Source organism: Terrapene carolina, unplaced genomic scaffold (assembly GCF_002925995.2).
Source record: "Terrapene carolina triunguis isolate 2854851 unplaced genomic scaffold, T_m_triunguis-2.0 Scaffold234, whole genome shotgun sequence".
NCBI lineage: Eukaryota > Metazoa > Chordata > Testudines > Emydidae > Terrapene > Terrapene triunguis.
In genome coordinates, this window is record NW_020664585.1 from 11,744,357 (window position 1) to 11,769,456 (window position 25,100).

The 25,100-nt window shown below is 42.1% G+C and overlaps 1 protein-coding gene across 3 annotated transcripts in view; it reads right to left on the bottom strand.

Moving 5' to 3' along the window:
* The window catches only part of RIMBP2 (RIMS binding protein 2), a 302,398-nt gene that overhangs the window by 221,365 nt on the left and 55,933 nt on the right, over positions 1-25,100 (bottom strand). For all 3 annotated transcript variants that reach the window (XM_029912642.1, XM_029912641.1, XM_026656926.1), the window contains exon 2: positions 5,915-6,055. The gene's annotated coding sequence lies outside the window, so the exon portion shown is untranslated. The remainder of the gene's footprint in view (positions 1-5,914; positions 6,056-25,100) is intronic.

Here is a 25,100-nt window from a genome sequence, read left to right on the forward strand (position 1 = left end):
TAATTAGTTCAATACAGTGACTCAGTCTATTTTTCCTTATACCGGATATTTCTGAATGGCTTGAGGTTTTAAATACCTTTTATAGCCTTAGCGCAGTCACATTCAAGAATGTAACAAGCTTGTTGAATTTTGGGAGAGGGGAACAAGCTTTGCTTCTCCCCTTCCCCTTAAACTAAATACAGTTCTACTTTTAATGGAACTTTCTCTTGATGACTTGTAGATAGGAACGTTCTTTATTCTACCAGTGCTATATTAATCTAGTCAAGTCAGATTTCCACGTTTGCAAAGAGAATAATTATTTCCAGAGCAACACCACCAGAAATGAAAGGTTATGCAAGTAAATTCATTTGTGGAAAGGAAGAATAAAATGACAGCATTGCCAAGGGAAATAAGGCTGTCAAAAAAGCCCAAACACTATTCACAAAGACACACAAAAATGACAAAAAGGTGAATGCCTATATGGCAAGCCATTACATTACAGAGGTATGTATCAAAAGCCAAATGCTGCTCTAATCCACAGACATTGTTTCCTTCCTGCAAAGAAATATATATGTGCTGCAGGGGGAATGGGGAAGAAAACTCATCTTAATAAGTTTCTTTTTAGGGCAGTCTATCCACAATGTCACTTCTGAAGCCTGCTTTCTTTGCGGTAATGCATTAACATTCAGCCCCGTAGTTGGCCATCCTAAATCAGAAGTGTCTCGGAATTGCAAACCAAACTCTCAGTATTTATATTTTTTTAAATTATGTTTACATTTTTCTTTCAGCTGAGCTTTTGCCTAACATGCTGAACATCAAGCATTGCCAACCTTGCAAAAAATAAAACAAAGTAAATGCTTGGAATGCATAATGCATATTGTTTTTTCCTTTTACGTAGAGACAGGAAGACTTAAAACAAAGAACAGTATGTACTGGAGAGAACACTATGGATTGGGAAAGACGAAAGCAATTATAATTTTTTGATATACAAGCATAACCCAGCAAACTGATGCTGCTTGAGTAGCTCTTCTGACGCATTGTTGCTACAGGTGGAAAATGGCATTATGCCTGCATTAGTGTCCTTTAACAGCCTCAATTCCAAACTTAGAGCACTTTAATTTACAATCAGGGAGCTACAAGTCATTTACTAGCAGCTGTAGCCAGAGGCAAATGATACTGTTGCTTAGTAACTAACAGGTAACTAGTGCAAGCCCCAGTTATATTTATGTACATAGCAAGCTAATGATAGAAGATGAAGGGGATGTATGTTTGTGGAAATAGATTCCATCTAGTTGTTTATTAAGATACTATGGGATTTTTCTCTCAATGAAACATTTGTTTAAATAAAATGCACCAGGAAGGAGAATTGAGCTAATGTTTTCTGACCTTCAATTCACATGATTAAATGTACCATTGCAGATGTAGCTTTTTCAGTTCATTAAAACAATGAATGGGTGTGAAAACTACGTTATCCCCAAGGAGCCGATGTCATTCTGAGAGGCCAGATTGACAACCCTGGAAACTAAAGTTCGTTGTTTATTCATAGGGCTGTTACCATCCAGCCAACAGCAGTTTAAGTTTACTTCACTCCCCCACAAATATCCCTAAGCCAACCATCTTTAGGAGTAAAACTGGTCATTCAGTCTTCACGTACATTCATCCCATAGTTTCTTGGCTGAGACTTCAAACAGTGGTGTCAATTAGCACTGCCTGTGAAGGAGGGCTTTATGAAATCGACTCTTGTCTAATCTGTGCTTGACTAGAACTAGCAACCTACAAATAATAAGCACTATGCCCCGTTATCAATCCCAGGAGCCATCCAGTCACTCAGGGTTCTTCTTCATTAAGAATACACACTTTGGGCACAATTCCTGGACCGACTGAAATTAATGAGAGTTTTGACATTGATTTCAATGGTATCAGAATCTGGCCCCATATGTTAGCTATGATAACTCTACTACCAATTATCTATGTTCTCAAATGTGTTCTAGTCAACAGAACTCACATAATACAGGATTTACTTTTCACCTGAATAGGAACATTTTTCATCAAAAATGAATATTCAGTTCACATCACAGCTGTATAATTATTCGTTTTATAGAGATGTAAAGCAGGCATTAATAGTAGTTCAAAACATCACATTTATAAACTTTTCTCCCATCATATTAAACATAAATACTTCAGATGGAATAAAACTCCAATCCTTCAAATGGATAAATTCCCCACCAAATATAGAATCTCAAGCTTCAGAAATCAGGCTTTTAAGCAAAGTGTCAGAGTCATGCCTTCACTTGCTGTTCCATGAGGTGCAATGTCAGGAGAATAAGAAGAGCAGGCTAAAAAAAGTCTCATTTATTCTTATCTACAGAGGGGTTTATTTTTAGGAATTTTCTTTCAAATTAGTTAGTTAATGATTGCCAAGTGCTTTGAAGATCAAAAGCTGTGTAAGTGCTGAGTATTATCTGGAAACCAAAAAATGCATACCAAATAACTAGCCAACATACATGCTACTCACAATCACAATATCTTACAGTTCAATAGCAGCTTTCAATCCCAAAGGATCTGAAAGGGCTTAAACTATGGCCAGAGCCTGCAAACAGATCTATATCTGTGGATCCTTAGCCCTTCACAGTGTCCCATTTGCTTAAGTAGGACGCTGTGCAGTTCTATTTGCAGGACTGAATCCTGAATAAATACAGGAACCATTTCAACTAACCACCAGTGAAATGCAGTTAAATATGGTGTGGAATACAAAAGTTGTTTAGCAGGTGTGCACCACCACTACGTAGCAGCTTCCTTAAAATTCAACAGAAAATAACTTTGTAGGGTAGATATCTGTCTAGCATATAAAATTTGAGAGAGACTGCCACAAAATTTAAAAAAACCTATAGATTTGCACTATTCATTAACAAATTCTAAAGGAGATTAAAGTAATTTCTATAGAGCCCTATTTAATTCCTGTAAGACATTATTGGTTGAATCTCTCTTAAATTTCACTCTTGCAAAAAATATTACTGGATTGTTAATAACAATCAGTGCTTAGGAACTGTATTATGCCTCATTCAAAAGACAGTACTTCCTACAGTGACCTGTATACAACGTTTCTCTTTCAACAAAGAGACTCTCTAATGCTTGTACATTACTTTAATGTATATTTATCCTGTTCCCTTTAAGGCCTGAAGTTGACTTACTGAAGTACAAATAAGGAAGCTAAAATATTTACATATCTTCAGGCACACTAATAAATATGACACATGAGCAACAAATTACACACCTGGCCCTCTTTTCCAGGACACACACACACACGCCTCCCACACACACAAAGTTGGGCATAACTTATGCACCACTATAAGATATCAAAGAAGCATCACTACAGTCCACATTTGCCAGCCTACCAATTTGTTCAATATACCAAAAACAAGGACCTAACACAGGACTAATAAAATTATCTTTATCACTGGAGAGCTGAAAATGATGGATGCCAAAGTTAGGACTTTATGAGATCAAGTGAGCACATCCAGTTTTCAAATTTTGTTTTGCAAATGCAATTAAAAATGTGCAATTGATTTAGTACTGGAGAGTAATGACATCCCAGTTCATTTGAAATGAATATATCCCGATAAAATGGCATTAAGCTGAGACATTAAGTCCTGAGGTACAGATCTAAATAAAGGGTCAGGAACCTGCTTTACCAGGTTTCAGATTACTCTGAACACAGACACTGTAACTGGCCTAAACTATATTCTTAAACTAGTACATCTGAATACATAACCTTTGAGACTCTGTGCTAGATGAAGACAGGCCCAGGGACAGAACTCAAGTCCAAGTCAGAATATGGACCCAATCCTGCAAGACACAGGTGCTGAGCATCTGCAACTTCACTTTGTGTCAACAGGAATTATGAAATAGTTTAAATATATTTCATCAAGGAGTAACCCACCTACGGTAACTTTTAAGTAGGTCCCTATCCCAACGTTGTTCAGTATATGTCCACGCCCTAAAGGCCATCTCCATTCACTAACATTTTAACTTGTGTGTTCTTTAAAGTGTCTCGTGAGGTTTAGAGTACAACTTGGCTCAGCTTTTAGCGAAAGATAAACCTCCCCTTGATGATAGATTTTTGCGGGTCCTTTGGGTGCTCAGTTAACAAAGTTTTACTGTTCCTTTACATTAATCAATTACTTGTTTTTGCTCTTTTCTAAATAACTCATTATAATCATACAATAAAGGCAGCATCAAGAAAAAGGAAAGACCACAAAACAGATCCAAACTCAGCCATACTTTTTATTACAGAATATGTCGCTATTGAATCTAATTGGTTGCTATTTCTTTTCCATGTGGCAAAAAACAGAAAAATGATATTAAACTCATCCATGCACCTTCCAATCCTGCACTTGCAATGAGACCGTAAGCTAACAAACACAACATGCATTCACAGTCAATTTACTAAAAGGCATTTCTTAGCACCAATCAGATAATATACAGCAGACTCACAACAGAAGAAACTAAATTTAAAGTAATAGCTGTTGCTGATAAGGAAGGGTACACGTTTTAGAAAGGTGGGCAGGAAAACAGGTACATAATTGCAATTATCACTCCATGATACTATAGTGGTGGCCCTCAGAAGCTTATCTTGGGCAAAATTGGAAAATATAAGGGTAACTCCAGATTTTCAAAACCAACTTCTATTTCCCTATACACATGCTTATAGGAAATACCATAAATACAGCTGAAAGTGAGGTTATTTAACTGCAAATACTTATTTAAGCCCCCAACCTACACTCTGATCCATGCCAATGGAAGAGTCCACCCACTCACATCCGATTGTAGGATCATGGGCCTTAATTATCTCAGGCAATTGGCAAGTTTTAAAAGGCCATCACTGTGCACGCTAAGTCCAATTCCCTATACACAGCTGCATTCTCTACTGAAAACTGACCCTGAACAATTTAAGATAAGTCAACTAGTTCAATTTGGTTTTAGGCTGCAATATTATTTCGCTACTTAATGGTATTTCTCCTCTGAAATACCAAGCCAAAAAATGTGTTTACCACTTTTTACAGCACAAGCAGAAATAACCCCTTGTGCAGTGAGAAGCAAAAGTTGATACACAGCTATTACTTGTATACATCAAATTTCAATGCTGCATTTGCAGATCTGAACAATCAACTTTAAAAAGTCAGCAAATTCTGATTTTAAAGCAATTGGTTGAATGAATCATTTATTTGCTTTCAAACTAACTTGAAAACCTGTCACTCTACCTGCTTCTGGAAGAATTCAGAGTATCTCCAACCCCACCAGACCGTCTAGGAATGACAAGACACTACTCCTCAGACCTTTTAAAAAAAAAAGGTCTTTGACAACTGTTCTCTTTTCCTAGAGCTACTATATTCTGAAAACAACCTCTTCTAAAATATTCTACTGATGGCACATTTTGTAATCTGTAGAGAGTGAGAATGCCACGTACAAATATATAAATCCAACTTCTGCTCTGAATTATAACCAGACAATCCAACTGATATCTATGGGCCAGATCCTCAGCTGGTATAAAACGGCAGAGCTTGGAGCTATGCTGAACTACACCAACTGAGGTTCTGGCCCTATGATTTTGTGCCCAAGACAATGCATCACAACTTTGTTTATCAACGGTAAATTCTCCTTCCATATTTATGCATATGGTCCATATGATTCTTGCTATTATTTTTTTCAGGTGTTACTACTGTACAAAACTGTAATAATACTCTATTATAAAACTTGTGATACCAATGCAAAGTATCGAAACATTCAAAAGCATAACAAAAGTAATAAAGCAGGCTGAGTTTAGTTCACTGCAACCTTTGGAATTAAGGAAACTTTGGACTGCAAAAATCACACTTGTGTCTAAATTCACCATTCAGCTAAAGTAATAAAAAAGGAATAACCAGAGAGGACTTACTAAAAATCTCCAGTGATGATTCTCTTGAGTTAGTGTCGTGACATTAGATTGAAAAATCTGGGTTTTCTCTTCTAAAAATTGGATCCGCTCTAACGTTTTCAGTGGCACTGCAGGTTGCAAATATGGTAGATCATTTCTAAACTGTAGGGAAACAAAAAACAAAAACAGGTAAATCCTTACATTTGTTTAAACCCCAACTAGCAGCATGCATTTTTTCCACAATATAATGTGATTTACATCAGTGGTTCTCAACCTTTCCAGACTACCCCTTTCAAGAGTTGGCTTTGTCTTGCGTACCCCCAAGTTTCACCTCACTTAAAAACTACTTGCTTACAAAATCAGACATTAAAAATACAAGTGTCACAGCACACTATTACTGAAAAATTGCTTTCTTTCTCATTTTGTCTGTATGAAATTTTAGTTTGTACTGACTTCACTAGTGCTTCTTATGTAGCCTGTTGTAAAGCTAGCAAATATCTAAATGAGTTTATGTACCCCCTGGAAGACCTCTGTGCACTCCCAGGGGTACACATACCCCCAGTTGAGAACCACTGATTTACGTGATGTTTTTAATAGAATGTCTCTCCATACGTGGTTTGCAAGTGATGGTTAATAAAAATATCCTACACATTAAAAGCCAAACTACATTAATAAGTCTTCAACAATCCTCTGAAGCATACCTCATAATTTATAACAGTGGATATGTGAAAATAAAATGTGCATTGGTTGCATGCACCACTTCAACTCAGTTTCTACAGGAATGGGGGGGAACTAATTTACCAAAGGTGGTTGTTTAGTTCTTACACCATATGCGACTGTTCACAATTGGAACCCCAGGACTGAGAGCGCGCCTATCTGAACAAATGTTCAGGCACTACAGTCAGGAAGAGTGAAACTGAACATAAGCCCTCAAAATAAGGTTTAAGTGGTGCATGTTGTGGCCCTCAGCAGAGGGGTGAATTTCTCTAGGTGCTCAGTTTTTAGGGTTTGATTAGATACAAACTCTAGCAAAATGCTTACCACTGTACTTTTCTTAGCATCTTCCTTTCTTGCCAACAATCAAAATATCATGTATTGAGCTTAAAGATCCCAGTCAGAAATGTAATGTTTAGGGGCAATCCAGAGTTGTTGAAGTCAAAGGAAAGACTCCCATTGACTTCAGTAAGCTTTGGGTAAAGGGTGAAGTGCACAACCTGTAGTCTTGGGCAAAACTTCAAAACAAAAGGGAACTTTGCCTGACTAAAGTCAGCAGAGATCAAGTCAAGGAATTTTAATGACAACTAAAGACATATTTCCCATGACTTAATCAGAAGGGAAAGTGAGAGGAAACAGAGGAAAAGGGGAATTTATAATGCTGCATCATGGACTGTATCACATTTTAAATGAATCACTGTTTGTTATAAACTTCACTATGTAATGTGATTCATTTACTCTTACCACTTCCAATAGACATACCTGGCCTGTCAAAAGGCTTAGGCTTTGTCTACACTAGCACTTATGTCGGCAAAACTTTTATCAGTCGGGTGCGTGTTTTTTTCACACCCCTGATTGACATAAGTTTCACCGACAAAAGCGCCAGTGTGGACAGCGCTATGTCGGCAGGAAAGTATCTCTCACCTACATAGCTACTGCCGCTCATTGGGGGTGGTTTAATTATGCCCACAGGAGAGCTCTCTCCTGCTGGCATACAGTAACTCCTCACTTAACGTTGTAGCTATGTTCCTGAAAAATGCGACTTTAAGTGAAACAATGTTAAGTGAATCCAATTTCCACATAAGAATGAATGTAAATGGGGGGTTAGGTTCCAGGGAATTTTTTTTTTTTTTGCCATACAGTACAGTACTATAGTTGGCAGGTGCCCCCGCCTTACCCCACACAGGCACAGCCCACTGGCACTGGAGACAATGAGGCAGGCAAGGAGGCTGAAGGTGCTGTAGGCTAGGAGAAGCACGTTGCACAGCAGCAGCGGCAGCTTCCCCTACCCCGGGGCGGGGGGCTCAACCCTCGGCCCGCCCACGCCACCTCTTCCCCCAAGTCCCCACCCTTAACCCGCCTCTTCTTCCCCCGTCCTCCCCCTTTACTCCACACGTCCTAGCTCCTCCCTCCCCTCCCTCCTGCCCACGGCAATCAGCTGGCTTGCAGCGTTCAGGAGGCTGAGGGAGGGGGGAGGAGCGAGGACACGGCGCGCAGGCTCCCCCTGCCTCCTGAACATCGCAAGCCAGCTGATTGCCACGGGCAGGAGGCAGGGGAGGGAGGGGGGAGGTGTGCCGCATCCTCGCTCCTCCCCCCTCCCTCCTGAATGCCACAAGCCAGCTGATTGCCGCAGGCAGGAGGCGGGGGAGGAGGAGGAAGGTGCTGATCGGCGGGGTCTGCCGGCGGGCGGGAGGCGCTGTGGGGGGGGGGGCTAGGGGAGCTGCCAGCTGTGAACAAAGCTGGCAGCCAAATGACATTATAGCGAAGCATTGCACAAACTTTAAATAGAGCATGTTCTGTAATTGAGCAGGCACGTAAGATCGAAACAACATTAAGCGAGAGGACATTAAGTGGGGAGTTACTGTAGAGCGGCTATACAGGAGACCTTGCAGGGGTACAGCTGTGCCACTGTAAGGTCCGTAGGGTAGACATAGTCTTAGTCAATCAGGGCCTGTGTATTTTATAAGATACATATATGGAGAGTATACACTTAATGCACAGCAACAACTATATGAGTCTGAACCAACTCCCACTGAAGTCAATGTGAGTTATTCCACTGACTTCAACTAGAATTGCATCAGGCCCTAAGTTAGGTTAAGGGGGGGGAGGGTAGGAGAGGGGAGGAAGAAGAGTCCCTAATTACAAATGCTACAGAGAAATGCTTAAGCCAGGTGAAAAAAGAAATGTTAATGCAGGAGCAGGATGGCAACAAACTTAATTTGTGTGGGAAAGAAACCCAAATATCAGAAGGGCTAATTCCCCTCGAAGGCCTCAATTTGGCAAGGCACTTAACCATATGTATAACTTTAAGATTGGGAGTAGTCCCATTGGCTGAATCAGGCCCTCAGCCAGTAGATTCATATGCCTATTCACAAGCCAGCCCTAATGAGTTAAAACAAGTGTAACACATCACCAGTCACGTAAGTGTGGTATGGTAATTGTGTATCAGTGAGTGTGTCTATAGTGAGTACTAGGTATATATTGTAATTAACAGAGTAGGTTGCAATTAAAGAAATAATATGATTTAGTGAGTTTTAGTTTCTCACTGCTATGGATTAAACACAACATATAAAAAAGGATATAGAGCCATGCATGCATCCCTACATCTGAGTGTTATTTTTTGTCATGAACCCACATTGCAAAATTTCTGGAGCAAAGACTGTCTTTTCTACTACATTTGTACAAGACCTAGCACAAAGGGGCCCTGATCCTGGATTGGGGTCCCTAGGCAGTACTGTAGTATAAATAATAATACATTTTAAATAGATACAGTGTATACATACACACATTTAAAAATAGACTTTCAATATTAAATTAATCCCCACTTATCTTGAATAAGCACCAGTCTTGTAACAGTAAACTAATTATCTTCCTCTCAGGGAAGTTATGGTTTTAAATCATTTAAATCTTTCACAGATCTCCATTCACTGAATCCATTGTTGTCAAATGAATCTTGCTGCAACTAAATAAAAAGCCTCACTAATCTGAAGACCTGAACAGGTTGGCTGACCTTTTCATCTCTAGCATTTCAGTAAACTTTATACTGGTGCACTTTGTCAATTGGAAACATACCAAAGGTTGATTAAATTACTTTTTCATCAGTTATAAGACTCTATAAGCTCAGACCAATATTAGACATGATCTTATCCTACTGAACTTGTTGGGTGTTTTGCAGTTGATTTTCATAGGAAAAAGAGCAGACCCTATGTCTTATCAGCTTTTCATAAACTGAACATTTGAACCACAACCTCACCCCCAGCCCATCTACTGGCATTTTCCAGGCCAATTTAAATATGCATGTGGATTTTAGAGCACTTTGAAAAATTCGCTTTAAAACAGAAACTGTGTTTCAGCCTTACCTACGGTGTGTCTGAGCAACACCCCATAATATTTGCACATAAGTCACATTCCAAAATTAAGAAATATAGAGTAAAAGTTTGCTGATTAAACAGGTCATCCATTTGTGTGATCATGTAATGTTCTTCTAAACTACTCATGTCAGAAGATGGCAAAAAGGGGGTTGATTTATTCTTTGTCGTCATTTTTATACTACCCAAAATCATGTTAAGTACCAGCCCCACCTATCGTCTCTTCTACACTATTGAGATATCAGCTCCTGCCTCCTCTCTGCCAAGAGTGCCAGCCTTCATCACCCTTTTGTTACATTTTCAAATAAGCACCTTCGCACTTTCTCCCATGTTTCCCCTTGGCAAGATCTCCCCATAAACGTCATTACCCTCCTTCACACTCGATTCCGCCGTAATGCCTACAGAACACTTGACAATGGGCAAGCCGCTGGTGTGCTGAGACCTGCTGCTTTTCTTGCTGACCAGTATTGCCCCCACTGTTTCCTTGTACTCCCCGTCTGTCTGTTGTATCCATTTGTTGTCTTTTGTCTTATGCTACACTGTAAGCTCCTTGGGGCAGGTGCTGTCTTTTTGTTATGTGCATGAAGCATAACAGGGTCCTCATCTATGATTGGGGTCCATAGGTGCTACTCCAATACACATAATAAATCATGACGATGATGATAATAACAATAGTATTAAACAGCATAGAATAGTAGCTATCTGGAAGACAGCATTATTTGCTTCAATTTCTGATAAGTATAAGTAAGTAGTTCTATCAAAGCTTTTAAGGCATCTTTTTCACCAAAGCTCAGTTTTGTAGATATCTTTTGACTGAGGCCCCTTTTGTCACACAAAACCTCAGACTGCATGAACAATCTGTTACCTGCAAAGTGGTCAACATAAGAGCCTATTAAATACCTGATCATTATGAGACAATAGCAACAGGCATTCTTAGTACCACACAATATAGCTCTAAAAGGAAACAAACAAACAAAAGAATCACACAAGGCTCCAGTGGCACAAAAGCAATTCTAATAAATATGAAAACTTGAGAACATATGGAGGTTTATTATTAGCACAGAATAGTATACACAGCTGATCCACGTACATACATCCAAATCATTAGCAACAAACATTCAGCTTGCTGGTTCCTTTAAATGTCTGTACTTACACAACGTGTGATTCCTTCTTCAGTGCCAACTCAATTTTGATGACACCACCAATGTTGGAATACTGGAAAGTGGCCCTGCACAGCCTGCCATTTCTATGTTAGGCCTGGGCCAGGAAGTGTAAGGCTGTTTATTTATTCATGGGTTTCCTAAGCTGCGCTTTGTGTCAGCTGAATAGGACAGTTACTCAATCTCCATATGGGACCTGTTCAGCATATAGCAGGCACCTTAATGAATCATTCAGACAAAGAACACTGCATTCATTACAGCAATATAGCCTTTTTGCATGGATATTCTTTTGGACAGGTAATCCTGTGTAGAGATACAAAGTTTCATCAATGTCCCTTTTTGAAGGGTACTAGTCTCTCTTTAAAATATATGTTACAGGATACCTGTCATTTGCAACTTCAGAGGCAGAAACTCTCTTACTATATTATCTGCAAATACTCAGGGTTGTGAACAAGTTTATCATGCGAGTAGTCCCAGTGAATTCAGTTAGGACTGCTCAAGTGTGTCAAGTTAATCGCATACCCAAGTGTTTGCTGGCCTGAGGGCTACATTTATACAGTACCTCGTATCATGGGGCCTTGATCTTGACTGGAGTTGTGATACTGGTAGACTAGATGGCATCTCATGCCAAGGCCCCTAGGCCTGACAACCCTGCAAATGCATAGCTGGAAATCAGTCTAGCTCACCTGTGTGTTAGCATTGTTAAAACAGATGTTAAATTGATAAGAATGTGTTTAGTGTTTAGACTTGATGAAATGCTGGTAGGATGCTGCATGCATTGCTCTCACTTATAACATCTGTAGCACATGGTATAAAGTTATTTTGAGTGTTTGCATTGTACACCTCTGTAACTGTGTAACTAAAACAGGAAAGAAGCATTAATTAATGTAACGTGCTCATTGTGCATACAAGAAGGCCCACTGAAACCAAAATGAGTCATTGTGAAACATCAATGGACAAAGACTTCGTTGATTGCCCTCCACCCCCAATCCACGAAGAGAAGACAGCAGAGGTGAAAGTAAGCCAGTACTGTATGGTACGGCGTACCGGTAAGAAAAGCCAACCGTACCGGCAGGGCCGCTGTTGGGACGGGGGGGCAAAAGGGGCAGCTGCCAGGGGCCCAGCGATTTCAAAGGGCCCAGGGCTCCCAGCAGCGGCCAGAGCCCCTGGCCCTCTAAATTGCCGCCGGAGCCCAGGGCGGTGCGGGCTAGGCAGCGCTGAAGGGCTGGCTGGGGGGAGTCTGACCCCAGCCCCTTCCACCCGAGGCCCCGCCGCTTCCTCCCAAGGCCCCGCCCCTTCTTGGGGCCCAGAGCCTCCCCCCACCTTGCCCAGGACCCTGGCCGCCCTGCATACTGGTAAGTTCATTAAATTACTTTCACCCTGGGGGACACCAACACTTGTCCAATCAATTTGAACTCTGGAGGAAGGGAATAAAAATCCCTGACCAGAAGGAACTTGGAATGTGGAGAGGGCAATTTTTCTAAGCAGAAGCAAAAGCAAGAGATCCACAAGCTGCTTAGTCTGGGTTAGCCCTAAAGGACATATAGAGCTATAGCAGCTACTATCACTTTTTGGAATCTAGGACTGTAACTCATTTGCGTGTGTGTGTTACCTGCTTTAACCTTGTAAATAACTCATTTCTTTTTCTTAGTTAATAAATCTTTAGTTAGTGTTATAGGACTGGTTACAAGCAATGGCTTAGGTTTGAGATCTGAGGTACAATTGTCCTGGGATAAATGACTGGTCATTTGGGACTGGAAGTAACCTGAATATTGTTGTGATTTTTGGTGTAAGGGACCATCTATCATAAAGACAAGCTTGCCTAGATGGCAAGATAGACCAGAGTACCCAAGGGGACTGTCTGTGACTCCATGTTAAGGCTGTTGTAGTGCTTGTGGAGTTCACAGTTGATACTTGGCTGGTGAAACCTGAGGGCAGGTCTACACTTAAAACGCTGCATTGGCGCAGCTGTGCCACTGTAGCGCTTAAGTGAAGATGCGCCTACGCAGATGGCAGAAAGCCCTCCCGTTGGCATAGTTAATCCACCAGCCCGAGAGGCTGTAGCTATGTCGACAGGAAAGCACAGTCTATACAGGGGGGTTAAGGTCAGTATAACTACCTCTCTCAGAGTTGTGGATTTTTCACACCCATGAGTGACGTAGTTATACCGACATAGGTCTGTAGTGTAGACCTGACCTCAGTATAGAACACACAACCTGTTTGCTTCTTAACAGTCTGCCCTGAGCTTGGCACTCACGGTCATGAGCCATTCTAGACAGCGGCTTTTAAATGCCATTCTAGTACAATTAATCAATCATACTACATATGACTTGGATTGTAAGCTGTCTTGGTACAGCACCTAGCACAATGGGGTTCTTGACTAGAGCTCCTAGGCAATACAAATGATAAATAATATCTACTACTTATGGAGACTATCACTAGGTATGGAAACTACTACCTGATTTCAATTTGCTATAAACCTTGCTATCATAGCAGACATGCACAAGCCCTATAAATTGATCTATTTTCAAAGTGATTAAAAATACACTTATCACACTACTGCCAGCTCTCATGATTTTTTTCATGCATCAAGTGGGCAGGGTTGGAACCAATCTGGCGATGACACAAGAAGCGCCAGCCATCTAGTGAATTTCAGCTCTGCCTAGCGAGGACCACCCAGCAGCTCAGGGAGGCTGCACCCCCTCTTGACCCCTCCGTTGCGGTGGACAATGCAGACAGCTCTTCCATTCCTCCCCACTCCTGCAACACTCAAGCTAAGCCAGAAAGGTGGATAAAAAGCCCCTGGCTCTGCCCTCCAGTCTGGAAGAAGGTGAGGGGGACCCTGATGCAGCCTCCACCCAGCCTTTGGGGGAGGGGTGACGAATCCCAGGAGCTGCAGGAGGACCCAAAGTGAGGCTGGGGGGAACAGAGCTGATGGGGAGATGGAGGGGCAGAATGGATGGGTCACAGAATTGATGGGGGGAGTGGGCAGCTGTGGGGCAGAACTGACAGGAAGTTGGGGGGCAGGAGAGATGGGCAGATGTGAAGATGACAATTCCTGCACATCAAAACCACAGTATTTCTTTTACCTCAGGATATTGGGGCCAGTCTCAGTTTTGGAGAGGTTTGACTCATGATTAAGGCAAAGTTTTTGTCACAGATATTTTTAGTAAAAGTCCTGGACAGGTCACAGGCAATAAACAAAAACTCAGGGAAACCCATGACCTGTCCATGACTTTCACTAGAAATATCCCTGACAAAAGGGATAGTCGGATTCAGCACCCACTGCTGCTGCTGCTGGGGCAACCAGGTCCACCCATCACGGCTGGGCAGCTGCAGGGTCCCCCCACCAGGGTGGGGGCTGGGAGCTGTAGGGGCGGGGCTAGCTGGGAGCTCCCGCCCCGGGGCAGAAAAGGTCACGGAGGTCAATGGAAGTCACAGATTCCGCGACATAATTGTAGCCTTACTTGTGATTTTTGATCCTCTGGGGTGGGCAACACTGTTGTCTTCTATTGTATGGCAATGGCACACCCAGGCCCTAGCCAGCTCAGGGACCCACTGTACTAAGCTCCAAACAGACATGCAGTAAAAGACAGCGATGGACAGGTTATGCTTTTCCAATTTGAGCTCTGTGCTTGCTGCTCCCATGAACTTCTGAGAGGCCTGGCAGGCAGCACAGGAACATCTAATATGGGGGAGCAGAGCTGGTTCCCTCTTTGCAGAAATACAGAGAGAGCTGCAGCAGTCTCTTACCTCAGGGAACTATTCCCCTAAGGAGGGACCTGCCCCCACCTCCAACCACATGCTCTGGAGCTGTAGGCACAAAAGCTGGAACTGCTGATGTGTAGCCTAACACTGCTCCCCCAAAGCTAAATGCACAATAATGCAGTCTCCCACTCAGATGAATAGAAAACTTGAAATACCAGCATGTTTTTCCTCCCTGTTTTCTTTCCTTGGCTTGTCCTGGATGGATACATTTTGTAACACTTGCTAACTACTGAAGAAGCTATGGGGGACAAACCCTTCAAAGGTTTAACAAGATGTAACCCCACACACAGGAATGGGAAGATGGAGAGAAAGTGAGCCAGAAGTCCATACATCTGATCTCCAGTCCTAAGCAAGGGCCAAAGACTCTAAGCAAAATACTGTATTCTTAGTAAGAGGTCAGTGATCACTTAAACTTGTGTATAACAACCGGCACTACTGTTCCTGTAAAGATATTTCAATATAAAACACACTTCTAAAAAATATAAATGAGAAATCCTGTGTCTCATCTCCATCCCTTTTCCCCTTTATACCTGCTCCGAACATTAAATAAAAAGGGTTGCTTGTCACTAGCATGGCAGTGTAGGAGACAGGCTAGGCAGGAGAGTTAAAGGGAGCACAGTTGCTCCACAGTCCTGACTGCACCCCGGGGGATGTCACAGCAGCTAAGTCCTGAAAATTTTGTTTGGCTGAAACCATTCAGCAAATTAGTGTCAAAATTTGTGACTAGTTTGGGGTTGACCGAAACTCCATGTTTTGGCAAATAACCTATTCATCCAAAAAATGTCACCCAACTCTGTTGCTGACTATTAGATAAGTTGCCTCACCTACTGAAATCTGCAAGGTACTGATGTCAGTGGGAGGAGAAGGCCCACAACATCCCACAGGATCAAGATAAGACTAAATACTAGTTTCTTAAGGATTCCCTCTTTCTCTCTCAAGTGCTTCTCCTTTTGTCCTGGCTTTTTTAAAATGCAAAATCACACTGAAGTCTAAAACAACATTTCATACAGATTATGACTTTTTATTTATTTGTTTATGAACAGCTAAACCCTTTCTGCTTGCTGAGGTATAAATACTCAAGGGAATATCTAGCAATTTTGAAGGCAAAACAATGTAGCTACAAAAGCAAATCACACTAATATTGTTTTCCAGAGCTATGATGTAGTGCTTTAGAAATTAATGGGGAGTATATTGTCATCTTGTGGCATATTTTACGGACTCTAACAGTGCATTAAAAATAATTCAGTGTGGGTTTTTGTTCTTACATTGCAAATAAATGCACTATAGTTGAAGAATCAGTAGCCAGGTTACAAGACAGAGAATGACCTTCAATGCAGTAGGCAAAATGTCAGCAATTATAAAGGTATCAATATGCCAGGGAGTTCTGAAATGTTGTATCTGCATCAAAAGACATTTCAATGAATTTCCCTTCACAAATTACATTTCTACCCTTTGTAGAATTATTTTTCTGCACATCAATTGAAATGATTATCCCTGACCTGCCTTCGTTTTTAACATTTGCCCTTTTTCTTGTGCCTCTATCAGTGAAATTTTTTTTTATTCTGAACATTATTATTCCTGGTAGATTGATCTGTATGGAATGTAGATATATTTAGACACACACATATATGATCCAATATACTGGATACACCCACAGTCCAATGGGGCTCAGTGGTGAAATACATTTATTATTGCCCATAACCCGCATGGTGGGTAAATCTAAAATGACAGACAGTAGTGTAGCAGGGTGGCTAGCACTTTAAAGGAATCTGGGCCCAACCTCACCTGTGATGAATCACCTACATCCTGGCTGAAACTGGTCAGATAGGCATCAGGTGATTATAAAAGCCAGCAAAGGACTCAGATGGGAAGAGAGCTGCCTGGTGCAGGCAGACTCTGGCAGGAAGCCCCTGGGTCAAGTGGGGAGAGCTGCAGGAAGCAGGATAGCTCCTGTGGGAGGCCCTGGAGCAGTATGACTCCCAGGCAAGTGGCCTGTAGAGAGAAAATCTGTAGGGAATAGATAAGCTCCTGCAAAAGACCCCAGGTTAAGGGGAAGGGACAATTGATGTGCAGTTGTGTGTTGATGTTCTATGTGGAAGCAATAAAGCTGAAGCCCTGAGAAAAGGACCTGACCCACACTCTGAAGGGACAGGCCAGCAGTGTACAACCGGACTATACATTCCTTTTAAACTAAAAAGGCATAATTACTCCACCTCCACAAGAGGCAGAAGCTATGTCGGTGGGAGAGCGTCTCCTGCTGACATAGCGCCGGTGTGGACAGCACTTAGGGTCGCTGTAATTTGCTTCGCTCGGGGTGTGTGTGCCTTTTTCACACCCCTGAGCAATGCAAGTTAGAGTGACTTAAGAGGTAGTGTAGACCTGCCCGCAGTGTGTGCCTATGCTGGCTGAGTGCTGAGCTCTGTTTACAATGAATTTCTCTTGGGCTTCTTCCCGTTGTATTTTATTGTTGAGTCCTATAGCCTGATGATGCATTATAACAGCCACACTTCTCTTTAAGGAGAAGTGTATATATTCTGAGTTGAGATTGGCCCAAACTACAAGGTTTAGACCAAACTTCCCCATACCCAGTTCTCTGGGTGCTTTGCCCCAACAATGGAGGAATGACTCAGTGAATATACCGCAATATATGCCAGCATGAGAATCTTCCGGCACACCTAGAATGCTCACTATTAGAACAACTTACTAAGGACTGTGGTGGATTCTATGACACTGGTTAATTTTAAAACCAAGATTGGATATTTTTTATAAACTATGTCTCGTTCAAACAGGAATTAATTCAGAGAAGTCCTATGGCTCTTTTTACACAGGTCAGATTTCCATGTAGTGGTGAAACCCATGAAGTGATCTTTCTTGGAAAGTCCTTAGCTGTGGTCTGGTGAACTATTCTTTGCCCAATGTATTTTTAGCATTTCAGCACCACTACATGCAAAACCCAAATAATTATTTACATGGCAATATTCTCTGATATTGGCTAAAACATTCATGAGGTCCATTAATCCATAATTTTTTGCAGTGTCTGCCCAAATAGCTCATGTAATGAACCCCCTCATACCACAGTCCATCAGCAAGGTTTGAATCCAAATAGCAACACAGCACAGGCCTCTACCATGTAAGCTAAAGTAGCAACTCCAGTAGCTAGTAGCAATAGTTGCCTGTTATGTTGTAGCGCACCAGTCATTAGAGGAGTATGTGACACATTTTGCTATCATGTTACAATATAAAAGACAGAAATTAGAAGGATGGAATGCACCGGAAAGCAAAGAGGTTGGACTGTGTATTATATTGGGTTCACTTCAAGTGGGCACCCTGCAAAAAGTGAAGAGATGGTGAACTAGTGAATCAGGATTGATTGGACACTGCACACACAGGGAAGGCATTGGTAAAAATGATGTGCAATCTTTCCCAAGATTTTCTTTGGGAAAAATATTTGCAATTTGTGAGTTTGGGAAGTGGAAGCATCAGTAATCCAACCCAATGTGAAAACTGTCATAGTGAGAGCTTGAGGGGGCAGGGTGGGGGAAGTATTTCTCACTAATAATTTTAATGTCAGTGTTGTTGAAAGGGTTGACTTTTTCCACAGAAAAGGATAAAAATCATCTATATTTTCTCATGCCTAGATTTCTTCCCAGCAGTTTTTATTCATCTGGACCTAGAAACTCAGCTGCAAGCTACAGACTCGTTTTGAAGTGAAAATAGTTGCTTATGAAAGGTGCCAGATAGACATCCTGGAAACTGTCCACAGAACAGATACAGCACACGTAGTGGCAATGCAAGCTCCCACCAACTTATCTCAATCTTGACCTGCAGAGTCCATGTGTAAGGGTGCAATAGTAGTTTACTTTCCTGGCTCATTCAATCTGCTGAGCTGGCCTACGTTGTTGTGAATTGGTTTCAGTTGAGTTTGTGGTTTTGTGATGGGGATTCTTATCTACTAGAAACTAACCAGACAATCAAACTCATTTCAACTGAACAGCCACTAGTGGTAATTTTTGGTCACTACTTACAGCCTGGGTTCAACCAACAACCTAGAGATAAAAATGCAATATCTCATTACCAGCCTTCAGAGTTAGTGAGTGCCCTACCAATTTCATTTCATGCAGGATCTCTAGTAGGATTTAGCATGCTGCATTCACTACGATAGTCAGCTAGTTCCCTGTAAACTTCACTTAACTCAAAGTGCAATATAGCTGTTACTTTCATACATCGCTATGGCCCTGACTCTGCACAAACTTACAAACATGCTTAACTTTATGCACTAGTAGTTCCACTGACTCCAAAGATTTTAAATCACATGAGTAAAATTAAGCAAGTGCATTAGTTTGCAGGACCAGGGCCTAACTTTATTTTCCTTTCTCTGTACAATTGGGCATATGGAACCACTTAAATGGTATATGGCATGTAATCAAAGAGCTTTAAGTATTAAGTGATTTGGAATTTTATTCTATAATTTGCTCTTTGAAAGTCATAAAAAAAATAATTAGCTAGATTATGCCATCTGATCCTTAACTCAAGGGAAAAGCCTTTTAGTGGCTAGAAAGTTAATTATTTCTTACAGATGATTTACTAAACACCATTAAGACTTACACCACACAGAAACATTTTCAAATACCAGTTCCAGTGTAACTTCCTCCCCCCAGTTTAATTGTAATTCTTAATTAATTCTCTTCTTTAATAAGCCTTATAGGCTGTCCCTATTCATTTGCTGCTGTAAATAAACAGTGGAAATATAAAACAAGAAAGCAAAGTGCAATGAACAGGACTGTCAGGCCTGGATGAGATACTTGCATGATACCAGCAAAACCCTACCCGTAGCTCCAACAGTTGCAAGTGTTCTTCACTCTCACTTGCTCCAAATGCCCCCACAACAAATACAGAGAAAACCCATGGCAAGTTGGGTGTTTTGGGGAGTTCCTGGTGACTTAAAAAAATCTTCCTCTCTGAAGCCAGGACACAATTTTCTAGTTACACTGACAGCTAAAGGTAAATCACAGGCTCTTCTGCTATGGACTATAAGGACACACTGGGCTGTAAGGACACACTTTTTATGTAGGTAGCGGAAGATTGTAATTTGTCTAAACGTCCTGCCCTGAAACACATTGTGTTTAAGATATACAATTGAATATTGATGTTTGCAGTGTTGTTGTAGCCATTTTACTTGTAGGATATTAGAGACAAAGCAAGTGAGGTAATATCTAACAGCCCACTTCACCTTGAATGGTCCCTTTGAATATGTGTTAACTATTTATGCTAAACAATCTGTTCCACCTTGTATTTAGCTGTAACACCGAGTACCTTTCCCAGACCTGAAGAAGAGCTCTGTGTGGCTCGAAAGCTTGTCTCTCTCACCAACAGAAGTTGGTCCAATAAAATATATTACCTCACCAAACGTTTCTCTCTAACTCAATATTGAGTCAGTGTCAATGGCCTCAGGCATAATCCATTTCAAGAAGCGTAACCATTTAAGACAAATCTATATCTTTGGGACATAGGGTGGGGGGAAGAAGAAGGAGGGAAGGAGAGCGTTGATAGACAACTTCGTCCAAATCCAAAAAAATCAAAGTACAATGCACAGAACAGTTTATTATATTTATGTATTGGATCACATTGGGTGTGCAGTTACAACAGTGAAGGATTTGCCCTGTGGTGATTAAGAAAGAAAAGGGTGTGGGGTTTGGTAATGAACATATCTGAACAGTCGCTCTTTCAGAGATGCTAGACTGTCTGTCCCAGGGGTGGGCAAACTACAGCCCGCGGGCCACATCCGGCCCGCAGGACCATCCTGCCTGGCCCCTGAGCTCCTGGCCCGGGAAGCTTGCTCCCAGCCCCTCCACTGCTGTCCCCCCTCCCCCACAGCCTCAGTTCACTTGCTCAGACGCCAGCACAATGCTCTGGGTGGTGGGGCTGTGAGCTCCTGGGGCAGCACAACGGCAGAGCCCGGCCTGACCCGGTCTCTGTGCTGCACAGTGGCAGCCCCCGGTGCTCTAGGCAGCGCGGTAAGGGGGCACGGAGCGGGGGGGGGGGGGGGGGGCAGGGGGCCGGGGGGGGCAGATAGGAGGTAGGGGCCGGGCCACGACCCCCTGCCCTAACCGGCCCTCCATACAATTTCCAAAACCCAATGCGGCCCTCAGGCCAAAAAGTTTGCCCACCCCTGGTCTATCCTTTAGCAAAACCAAATTTTACCTTTCATGTCCCCTCCCACCCCACCTTCCCCGCAGTGTCTCACCAATTTTATTATGTATAATTTGCTTCAATGCATTTCACTGGGGGCAAAAGATCTTTCCAATTTTTCCATCCAAAGTTGCCGTTTTTAGCTTGGAACCTGCAGAGTGTGAAAAGCTATGTTTTCAGAATGGTTCCAAAAACAATGTCTGCATTTATACACCAGTGATTATGAATCTCCAACTTCATGATTTATCACAATTAAAACAATTTTTGGCTTTTTCTAAAACAAACTGTTTTTCAGTTTATGGGATGTTAGTCATGAAATTAAGATGTTGCTTTATTTGAAAGCTGACCTTTTCACCCATTCATAATGGGAGGGGTCAGCGTCCTTCAAATTGGTTTCAACCCATCCACCCACTATCAGAGCTGATCAAAAAGATAAATACACAGACGAACAAACATTTTGCCTAAACCAAGAAAAACATCCATGTATACATTTAGCACAGAGAAACACAGCTAAAAAGAGGAAGATAAATTGAACTTGCAAGTGAGTCATTTGTTTTTCAATGTCCTTAATTAAATGTAGTACTTTGCAGTCTAATCTCCAAGACACCATTTAAAAATCTGTTTGTGTGCATGCCACAAAAATCAATAGCAGCCTCCAGTAAAATTCAAATATTCATACACATAGTTACTAATCTGAGGGAAGATTACGGATCTAGTGGAGGAATGTGTCTCCTCTCAAGAGGTAGCACTGTAGAGCAGTGGTCACCAACTGGTCGATCGCGATCCACTGGTCGATCCTAGAAACTCTCCCAGTCGATCACGATCTCCGGCGGTGCAGTGGGGTTGCCACTAAGGCAGGCTCCCTGCCTGCCCGGACCCCACGCGACTCCCGGAAGCGGACAGTGCGGCCCCGTGGCCCCATGGGGGGCAGGTGTGCACACAGGTCTCGGCACGCTTCTCCTGCCTGCAAGCACCACCACCGCAACTCTCATTGGCCAAGAACAGGGAACTGTGGCCAGTGGGAGCTGTGGGGGCAGAGCCTGCAGAGAGGGGCAGTGCCGCCAGAGCCATGTGCCGCCCGAGGTAAGTGCCGCCCAGTGGGAGGCCACACCCCAACCCCAGTCCCCTCCCAGAGCCAGCACCCCATACCCGCTCCTGCATCCTGAACTCCCTCCTGCACCCCAATCCCGTGCCCCAGCCCTGACCCCCCTTCCCAGAGCCAGCACCCCATACCCCCACCTGCACCCCAACCCCCTGCCCCAGCCCAGAGCCCCCTCCTTCACCCAAACTCCCTCCCAGAGCTTGAACCCCTCACCCCCTCCTGCACCCCTGCCTGGAGTCCCCTCCCACATTCCAAACCCCCGGCCCCAGCCCAGAGCCGCACCCCCTCTCAAACCCCAACCCTCTGCCCCAGCCCAGTGAAAGTGAGTGAGGGTGGGAGACAGCGAGTTACGGACAGAGGGGGATGTAGTGAGTGGGGCGGGGCTTTGGGGAAGAGGCGGGGCCTTGGGGAAAGAGCAGAGTAGATCCTGGGTAGCCCTTAAATTCAGAAAGTGATCTTGGGCGTAAAAAGGTTGGAGACCACTGCTGTAGAGCAACATGTGCCTAATAGCTATAACCAGGGGAAATTATGCCAGGTGCTGAGCGTCTTCCAGGACAATTGGGACTTGTGGATTCTCAGCAGATTCATAAGAGGATCTCAGCCCCTTGTAGGGAAAAGCATGGAATTATATATTCTTCAGTTCTAGGGATTGTTATGTTTAATATGAAATGTCCATCAACAAAAGCATCAAAACCTGTTGCCTAAATAAATCCTCCCCTCACTGAGAAATACACACCTAAATCTTGCTTCATGCTGTGTCATAAATGGGAACATTACAGATTCCAAACCTCCTGTGCATTAGTACTCAACCAGTGTGAAACTCCCACTGAATGCCAATCAAGGCTCTGGGAGGTTTGGCTTTTTCCCCACCCAACAATCTTTTTTAGAAGCAGGGGGAGGAGGAATCCATATGTATTTGCCAAAAGACTCCTTTAAATCATGAAAGCAAAAGACTAAATCAGTGGCATAGTGCTGGGCTGACATGAGGCAATTCCACTCCTGCCCTGCAAAACCTCGATAGGTATATCGCATATTAACAGCATGTTTTCTCTCTAGCCAAGGATAATTATTTCCTTTTGATGCATTTAAAAGAGTAGGCAGTGCACATGTAACAAAACATGTGATGACCAGTGGCAGAAACTGATTACATTGTAAAAAGGTACCCGGGTAAGTAAATAAATGTGAATAAAGGTAGGTATTGAAGGTGTCTTCTCAAAAAGGGCAAATTAAGTAACATTGCTGGAGAATATGAAAAATTCTGTTGGTAGCCAGGAAATAAATTTTAAAAATAAAAAATATTTTCTCTTCTCTCTTCTGTGCATCACATTCATCTTGGACAAAGGGCATCAAGTAAAGTAAGCAGGCCTAGCCATTGATGTCTGGACCTAGATGGGTAGTACTTAGAGTGCTTCTAATAATGCAAATGGCCTAGAGGCAAAATATATATCATGTATATATGCAAAGGTTGTCATTTAGAATGCACAGACATCTGAAACTTATGGAGCGTTAAAGAGGTGCTTTATCGCAGCGCAAAAAGTGAAGACCGGGGTAACTGAAGCCATCTTAGGTCAGTGAGTCTTAAGCATCTGTTTAAATGCTTTAAGGAATACAAGATGGACTTACACATATGCTTCAGATCTTTGTTAAACTGGAGCATAAGTTACTTGCCCCAAGTCACAAATTAAACATTTGGCAGAGCTAGAAACTGAATCCCTGTGTCCAAGTCCAGTACTTTAACCGCAAGACTATCCTTCATCTCTAAAAACTTTTTTTTTTTAAATATGGTAAACATGTATATATATCCAAGGCCTAGCACAATGGGAACCCAATCTGGCTGGTATCGCTAGGTGCTACTGTAATACAAATAATAAAATAAAATAATAAATATACACACATGCATCAAATATATATATACAAACATATTAATAGGATCTCTCTCTCAGACTGGGCCCAAGGCATATTGGTTTTCACAGCTCTAATTCTAAGCAAACCTTTATATACCCTAAGGCAACATTTACAGCAGCATCCTTCATTTTAACAAATATCTGTCTTCCTTTACAAGTGTGAAATCAAGGGTGTCAAACCCTATCTTTTATGCATTACAAACTCTCAATTATACTCATCACTTTAATAATGTATTACTTGTAACAGTAAAAAAAAATACAAGAGGCAATATTTCTAAACCTTTGGTTTCGGGGGGTTGTTTTAATTGTTTTCTGTAATTTTAATTTTTTTTAAGGTTATTAAGAATGCAGGCCAAATGCACATTTCCCAGTAGAAGGATTGATTTCTTGAATAAATGTGGCAGGCTTTCATTCTTCTAGTGGAGTGTTTTTGCAAAGAACCAGTGGATACCAATTGTTTAAATTGCAGGGAAATAAATGTTATTTTCTCTGCATCAAAGAGAGAGTCCTATAAACTCTCTCTCTCTCTGTATTAAGATAAATTGTACAGTGCTATCAGCACATTTTCTTCTTCTTCTTTCTGATATGACATGCGATTCTGTATGCCGCATAGGTGGCCTTTAGCACCAAGAAACCACACTGAACAGCAGTGATAACTCACAGGGAACCACACAAATGCACTACATTAAGTAAGAAAGAAATCCAGCCAAAGAGTGCCGTTATATTGGATACTATGCCCTGAGGCGCATAGGTATGGCATAGGGTGACCAGAGATCCAGATATTAGAGGCTTTGTCTTACATAGGCAACTATTCCTCACACTGAAAAGACCAATTAGGTCATCTTTCTCCTTACAGCTCCAGAATATAGTTAGCCTCCCAACGGGGGATGTACAGTAGCATATCTTAAAGTGATTCTACGCTTGAGAAAGAGAAACGTTACCTTACATCAGTAGTTGCATGTGGAGAAGAATTGACACAATGGCATGTGTAGGGGGCTCATT